At 43.8% G+C, this 8,051-nt stretch overlaps 1 protein-coding gene across 1 annotated transcript in view; it reads left to right on the top strand.

Annotated features, from left to right (window-relative positions):
* The window catches only part of LOC133991192 (neoverrucotoxin subunit alpha-like), a 9,586-nt gene extending 9,395 nt beyond the window's left edge, over positions 1-191 (top strand). Inside the window, exon 5 of the mRNA XM_062429692.1 lies at positions 1-191. This exon is cut by the window's left edge and continues 1,437 nt beyond it. The gene's annotated coding sequence lies outside the window, so the exon portion shown is untranslated.
* Positions 192-8,051: the final 7,860 nt, after the last annotated feature.

Raw genomic sequence — 8,051 nt, 5'->3', positions numbered from 1 at the left:
TTAGCGCCTTACTAAATATCCACAATAAAAAGCTCATTTACAGGATAATTCATCTGTTTCTAATCTTTTCATGTTTCTCATTTGCTGTTTTTGTGTTTTTACCAAGTAAAGTTGATCATTTGTATGTTTGTGTTACTCAGGCAGAAATAAATGTAACTGCTGTATCACCTGTTATGTCCAATAAAAAAAGGCTGATCAATAATAATAGAAGCTTTCATTTGATCTCTTTATTGTCACATTGAGAAAAATGTCCCTCTAATAATAATCTGAACATTATTAATAGTTGTATAGTTTATTCTCAGTTTAGTGCAGGGTTCAATGGTTTCCTGCATTCAATCATTTTCTTCTGCTGCAAACTAAACAAACTCATTTGAAATAATCAAATGAACTGATTGAAAACTAAAGTGTGAATCCAAGCTGCTGAGCACAAACACAAATGTCACATGACCTTTAAACTCTGGATCATGTGACGCGTTTATGAGGGAAAGAAATGAGAAAAAGCTTTTATTGTGAAGCATCAGCAGGAAGTGTGAGAGAGGACAACATGATGAGACAGGTGGAGATGTGGAGTAGCTGCAGGGGAACATTTCACAGCAGAGACACATGAAGACTTCCTGCTGGGAAACAGCTGATCATCCTTCATTAAGAAACACACTCACACATTTTAATAAAGAAAGAAAGGACAGAATGTAGAAAGAAGCTTTCAGCAGAGCAACTAACTACTATACTGATAGTTGACTAGTGTGATTATTGGAAGGATTCATGGACCAATGAGATCAGTGCTGGTTCTGGCTTATATAGAGATCAATACATAGAAATAATAATTATATACAATCATGAATACAGAACATGGAAGAGAACCAGTTCTTGTTCTTTTAATTATTATGAATTATAACCAGGTGGGGAGTTCTGGTCCTCTGAAATGAGGCGAACCAGGAAGTAACTTAAAACTGCATTCTATCAAAAGGCCACCAGGGGGCGACCGTTTTGGTGTCAAAAGGACTTCCGTCTCTATACAAGTCAATGGAGAATTCACCAACTTCTCACTTGATTTCTAACCTCAGTAAACGTTTTCAAAATGTGTTTATGGTCTCAATCGCTAGTTTAAAGCCTTCTTCAATGCAGTATGATGTTCATTTGGGACATTTTGGCCTCCCTGATTTTATATGTGACGATAAAGCAGGGTATGCATTAGGGCGTGGCTACGTGGTGATTGACAGGTTGATTGGTTCACAGGTTCAGGAGGGCGCCTCATGCTCCTCCTGATGCCCATATAAGTAGAATCCCTGTTTTTATTTTTCCCAGCATGCACCGGAAATTTTCAAGATGGCGCTGCTCAGATCCGATACTATTGGCCTCCGAGCAGCAGTCCACAAACCAATGGGTGACGTCACGGATGTTACGTCCATTATATATACAGTCTATGGGTTTCATGCAGATTGATCATGTGACTGAAAACATGATGCTGTATACGTGTTATTAACGATATACAGGACTGTAAATATCTCTGGATTTATCTGCAGAAGCTTTTCCTACAGAGTTTATTTGATGTTTATAATGTTGCTCTACTTCCAGATACTTGTTCTCTCTTCAGTGTTCTGCTGTTACAACACAATAACTTCACCTCCTGGTTGATGTTGATGGTTTGACTGAGCTCTACTTCTGAGTATTTCACTACTTATCTGACAGTTTTCTCAGATTGAGCGCTGTCTCTGTAACTTCCTGTCTGAGCAGCAGAGTTAAAGTGTGTGCTGGGACGGTCGGCCTGCAGAGAGGCTGCAGCAGGTTACTGGGTCAGCCTTTTGTCTGTCCCAGCTGGAGCCCAGTCACATGACCCGCTGAGCTCCACGCTGCCACACACAGCAGCTACTGTACTGAGTGTTAGAGCAGGTCACACACACACACACATACACACTGATGTCTGTTGGTTCTGTATGTATGTAGCTGATGTACGACTCCTCAAAAAAACATTAATAAATTGTTGATGTAGTTTTTCCACAAAAAAAGTTCCTTACATCTTTGAAAATTGTTAAAATTACATCAAAGTTTCACACAAGACCTCTACACAGACAGCGTAACATGAGCAGCAGCAGTGTGTGCATGTGTGTGTGTGTTTGTGTCTATATGTGTGTGTGTGTGTTTTCACCTTCATTATCAGCCCTGAAAACAAAGATCCTTTGACTCGTCACGATTTCGAATTTGTTGTCTTTGGCGGGGCGGGCCATCTGAATGGCAGCCAATGGGACGACTCCCTTAGGGTAGATGTCCTGAAGCACGGAGCAGGTGTGATGATTTAGTAAAGAAACATCTGTCAACATCTGTGTGAACATGATCAATCAGAAGGATCTTCGTACCTTCTCGCTGCCGAAGTACATCAAGTTTTTACCGTCAAACTTCACGTAGCGCTTCTGGAAAACATAGTTCCTGAAAAGAAACCAAAAAGAGTCACATGTTCACATCACCTATAAACAAGCTATCTGATTGGTCAAAGACACGTCGCCTGCTAGCTGTTTATTGGTTAGAATCAGATCAGTGATGTGAACACACGCCTGCCGCCTTAACTAACATCTTCAAAAAATGTACAGCGATGTATATTAATGTTCAACCAACGTCTGCAGCGGTGCTTAATGCAGGACGACTGGTCGAAACCGCTATGTCCGACTGTCTGACTTGGACCCTGAACACACCTGTAGCTCTTTCTGTACCTCCCGCTAGCATAACACAGAGAAGCTAACAGTGATATTAAGTTTAAGGAAACAAACACAGACCGCTGGTTAAAACATAAATCTACATCATCTGAGGCGGAACCTGCTCAGAAAAACAGCGGAGCCCAAAAAACCAATGAAAACAGCGCCACGTGATGTCATCATTATCAACGTTAATCCTCAGACAGGTAACTGTGACGTTACTATAGTAACAAGTTTCAGGCCAACCGGCTGCGCGTTTTATCAGCTGATGTTACAAAACGCCAATATTAAGTCTCTCAGATGTTTCTCATTCAACAGACCTGATGAAAGAGAGTGATGCTAATGCTACTGAAACTGAATATCACTACTTAACTGTATAATACTATATAACTTGTAATTACTATAAAATATAGTTCAGAGAATACATTACTAACCTGTGCAATCTAATTCAATCCAATGAAACAGCTCTAAATCTACATTTATGAAGCTTATACTACATTTTTTGACAAGAAGGTGAAAATTCTGCTTATGGTGTATTAGGGTGCAATGTAATGCACCCAAGTACACCACCACCACTTAGTATGACCTCAGTAATAAACAAAGTACAATTATCACTTGTTTTGGCAATGTCAACAAAAGCTGAAAATGTATAAACTTCTATTTTGATTTATAGCAGAGCTGTTGTATTGGATTGAATTATATTGCACAGGTGTTCCTAATGAAGTTGCAGATGACTGTAGTTCAGAGAATAAAACTGCTAATTACTATATAATATAGTTCAGACCTTAAATTAAAGGAGAGTGACAGAATGCCTGACGCTTTGCATTGTGACCGATGAGCTTTTGCGTCTGTTCACAAAATGCTAAAAGATATCAGTATGTCAGAACATATCTCTGTCTGGCAATTAATGTTGATACATATCATTGTGCAGGTAAATTCGGGACCTTTTCTAGTGGGTAGGTGTAATACCTATGTATACTACATTACTGATGTGTGTTCGTCAAATTTCACTATGCCATCTCTTAGCACCTGGTTCTGGTATACTGTGAGCGTGGCACATCGCTCATAGAGCTCTGTATATCGCAAAGATTTTATTTTTGTATAAGAAAAATATTCGCAGCGCGCGCTATGCATAAAATCCTAGTGACGTCCCTGATTCTTTCTAAACCTTTCCAAGCTACTTGCTGTACTGAACATCTCAGAGCTTGTCACCATCACATCCTCTTTTTATCACATAACAAGAGGGTTGTCCCGCCCACTGAGGTTCAACTCAACCAATGAGATTATTTCTGTCTCCAGAGCAGAAATGTTTGAGGAAGTCAAATCCCAATCAGCTTGATGCTGAGGAGAAGGGCTGTGCAGCAGAGAGGCTGTTTAGTTTCTTTATTCTACTGCAGTGGAAGAACATTGATCATCTGCTGTCTGTTTGCTTTCAACAACTCCAAAGACATGTTGCTTTACCTCTTTATACTTTTATCTCACTTTATAGGTGAGTGTTAGAACACAGATCAAAGTCTCATTTTACCTGATGTATTAACCACATATCTGTTTTTCACAGTTGGATGATTTTGTGGAAGTCAATTCGCAAACAAACCTGCTGATTGTTCTCCTTTAATCAATCATCTTTATTGATTCATCTCTTCCTCTGCATGTTCTGTTCTTCCCCAGAGTGTAAAGGACAAGACAAAGTGAACCAGCCACCAGGAGATGTCATTGCTACTGAAGGACAGACAGTTACACTTAATTGTACATTTGATAACAGTTACAGTCCCACTTTGTTCTGGTACAAACAAGAAGTAAATGATTTCCCAAAGTTGTTATTGCAACGTTTCAAGTCTGGAACAGAAGATAATGCTGCAGAGGAACAGAGGATTGATTCTACAGTCAACGGGACATCAGTTCCTCTGAAGATCCAGAAGCTGCAGCTGTCTGACTCTGCTGTGTACTACTGTGCTCTGCAGCCCACAGTGACAGGAAACACCAAAACTCTGTACAAAAACCTTTGGAGCAAAGACAACAGAATACTCCACAACATCCACTAGAGGGAGTCACACACTGTTAAACTTCAGAGGTTTGGTATCAAACCGTCTAGATTCTTTTCCCTCATGAGACACAGCTGTGAAAAAAACAAATCCTGCCAGCCTCTCTGATTTCCGCCCTGTAGCCCTCACCCCTATAGTGATGAAATGATTTGAACGCCTGGTCATGCAGCACATCAAAAACTGCCTCCCTGCTGACCTGGACCCGCTACAATTCGCTTACAGAACAAACAGATCAACAGAAGCTGCCATTTCCACCATGCTCCACCTCACGCTGTCTCACTTTGAGCAGAAGAACACCTATGCCAGGCTCCTGTTCATAGACTTCAGCAGTGCCTTCAACACCATCATCCCACAGCAGCTGGTGGAAAAGCTGCAGCTGCTAAAGGTGGACAACAGCATCTGCAACTGGGTCCACAACTTTTTGACCCAGCAGCAGACAGTCAGGGTGAGCAGTCTCACATCAAGAACCATCACAGTGAGCACAGGCTCTCTGCAGGGCTGCGTCCTGAGCCCTCTGCTCTTCAGCCTGCTCACCCATGACTGCACTGCCAGATTCTGCAGCAACTACATCCTGAAGTTTGCAGATGACACAACGGTGGTGGGCCTCATAAAGAACAACAATGAGTCTGCATACAGGGAAGAGGTGAAACAGCAGAATTCATGGTGCAGATCTCATAACCTCTCCCTTAATGTGAACAAGACCAGGGAGGTTGTGATAGACTTCAGGAGGGCTGGCAAACAGGATCATGCACCACTGCTCATCGACAGGACTGCTGTGGAGAAGGCCAGCAGTGTGAAGTACTTGGGGGTTCACATTGCTGATGACCTCACTTCAACCACCAACACCACTGCAGTCCTCAAAAAGGCTCAGCAGCGGCTCCACTCCCTCCGCAGACTCAGGAAAACAGGCCTCCCCACCACACACCACCTTCTACAGGGGAACCGTGGATAGAGTCCTGACCTACGGCTTCCTGGTTCGGGTGCTGTAGCGCACAGGACAAGAAGCAGCTCAACAGGCTGGTCAACACAGCCAGCAAAATCATCGGTGCCCCCCTCCCCTGCCTGATGGAGCTATACTGGCAACGCTGCATCAGCAGAGCCACCTCCATCATCATGGACCCACCCCATCCCTCCCACCACATCTTCTCCCTTTTGCCATCAGGGAGAAGATACAGAAGCAACAGCAACAAAACCAGCAGGAAGCTGAACAGCTTCTTTCCCCAGGCTGTAAGGCTTATTAATGGACTGTCCCTTCTCCCCATATACACAAACACACACACTCTAATCCTTGACAGCTCGTCACCTGTCAAGTCAAGAGACTGAACTCACTACCTGCACTTTGTGAGAATGGACTATTTTAACCAGTGATTTTCTTTTTTTAATTGATTTTATTCCTATTTATTACTGTTATTAGGATGTTTATTATTCTATTGATGTTTTTATCTGCACTGGGGTCACTGATTGAGAATCAGAATTTCATTCTGTTGTGTATGCAAAGGCTCAGTGAAAATGACAATAAACTTGAACTTGAACTTGAACTTGATGAAGACTTTTAAAAGTCCCTCGGGGGGTCCTGTGGGTGGTTCTCCGGGAGTATGGGGCATTGGACCCCCTGATATGGGGCGTCAGTTCCCTGTATGACCGGTGTCAGAGCTTGGTCCGCATTGCCGGTAGTAAGTCAGACTTGTTTCCAGTGGGGGTTGGACTCCGCCAGGTCTGCCCTTTGTCACCGATCCTGTTCATAATCTTTATGGACAGGATTTCTAGGCGCAGCAAGGCCTTTGAGGGGGTCCGGTTTGGTGACCTCAGGATTGGGTCACTGCTTTTTTTGCAGATGATGTGGTCCTGTTGGCTTCATCAGACCGTGACCTCCAACTCTCACTGGATCGGTTCGCCGCTGAGTGCGAAGCAGCCGGGATGAGAATCAGCACCTCCAAATCCGAGTCCATGGTCCTCAGCCGAAAAAGGGTAGAGTGCACTCTCCGGGTCGGGGATGAGATCCTGCCCCAAGTGGAGGAGTTCAAGTACCTCGGGGTCTTGTTCATGAGTGAGGGAAGGATGTAGCGGCAGATCGACAGGCGGATCAGTGCAGCATCTGCAGTAATGCGAACTCAACACAGATCCGTCGTGGTGAAGAGGGAGCTGAGACGAAAGGCGAAGCTCTCGATTTACCAGTCGATCTTCGTTCCTACCCTCACCTATGGTCATGAGCTTTGGGTAGTGACCCAAAGAACGAGATAGCGGGTACAAGCGGCCGAAATGAGTTTCCTCCGTAGGACGGCTGGGCTCTCCCTTAAAGAAAGGGTGAGTAAAACAGTCATCCGCGAGTAGACCTGCTGCTCCTCCGCGTTGAGAGGAGCCAGATGAGGTGGCTCGGGCATCTAGTTAGGAGGCCTCCCGGATGCCTCCCTGGTGAGGTGTTCAGGGCACGTCCCACCGGTAGGAGACCCCGGGAAAGACCCAGGACACGCTGGAGAGACTGTCTCTCAGCTGGCCTGGGAACGCCTTGGGATCCCCCGGGAAGAGCTGGATGAAGTGACTGGGAAGAGGGAAGTCTGGGCTTCCCTGCTTAGGCTGCTGCCCCCGCGACCCGACCCCGGATAAGCGGTAGAAGATGGATGGATGGATAGATTCTTGTCCCTCATGAGACACAGCTGTGATGAAGACTTTTAGAAATGAATGTAATTTGACATATGAGTCTCCTCCTACTGACTGCAGAGGTGGCTGCATGGCAGAGAGCTGTTTGATTCCAGCTGTGAACATCAGACCAAACACAACTCACAAAACCACTCAACACTTATTCACACTGAACATTCAGTTACAGCATTTCACTTCTGGAAACATGGAAACACTCGCTGTCATTTTACTCTTTTCAACTCTTGTAGGTACGTATGTTTTTGTCATTGTGTGATATTTTACAAATGATGGATATTTCACTCTGGAACAGAACTTTAATACAACATGTTTCCTTCACTAGGTAACACCTTGGAAGATGATTTCTATAGAAATCAGTCAAATGAACAGTTGATCAGTTTGTGTCCACAGAGTAACACTGTACAGTTGACATTTTCCACTGTCTTCTCCTCTCAGCCTCATGAACAATGTTAGTCTAATGGCTTCATTTTCTCTACTTTTTCCAGGACTAATAGCTGGAGACAAAATCTATCCTCAACAACATGAAGTCAGTAGAAGAGAAGGACAATCTGTCACACTCACATGTACATATGAGACAACTTGGGATAATGTTCTCCTTTACTGGTACAAACATCATTCTGACCTTCAGGCACCTGAGTTTATACTCTGGAAAAAAGCTAAATCATGG

The sequence above is a fragment of the Scomber scombrus genome, chromosome 11 (assembly GCF_963691925.1).
Source record: "Scomber scombrus chromosome 11, fScoSco1.1, whole genome shotgun sequence".
Taxonomy (NCBI): Eukaryota; Metazoa; Chordata; class Actinopteri; order Scombriformes; family Scombridae; genus Scomber; species Scomber scombrus.
The sequence above is the reverse complement of the archived record's forward strand: the minus strand, read 5'-3'. Positions and strand labels throughout refer to the sequence as shown.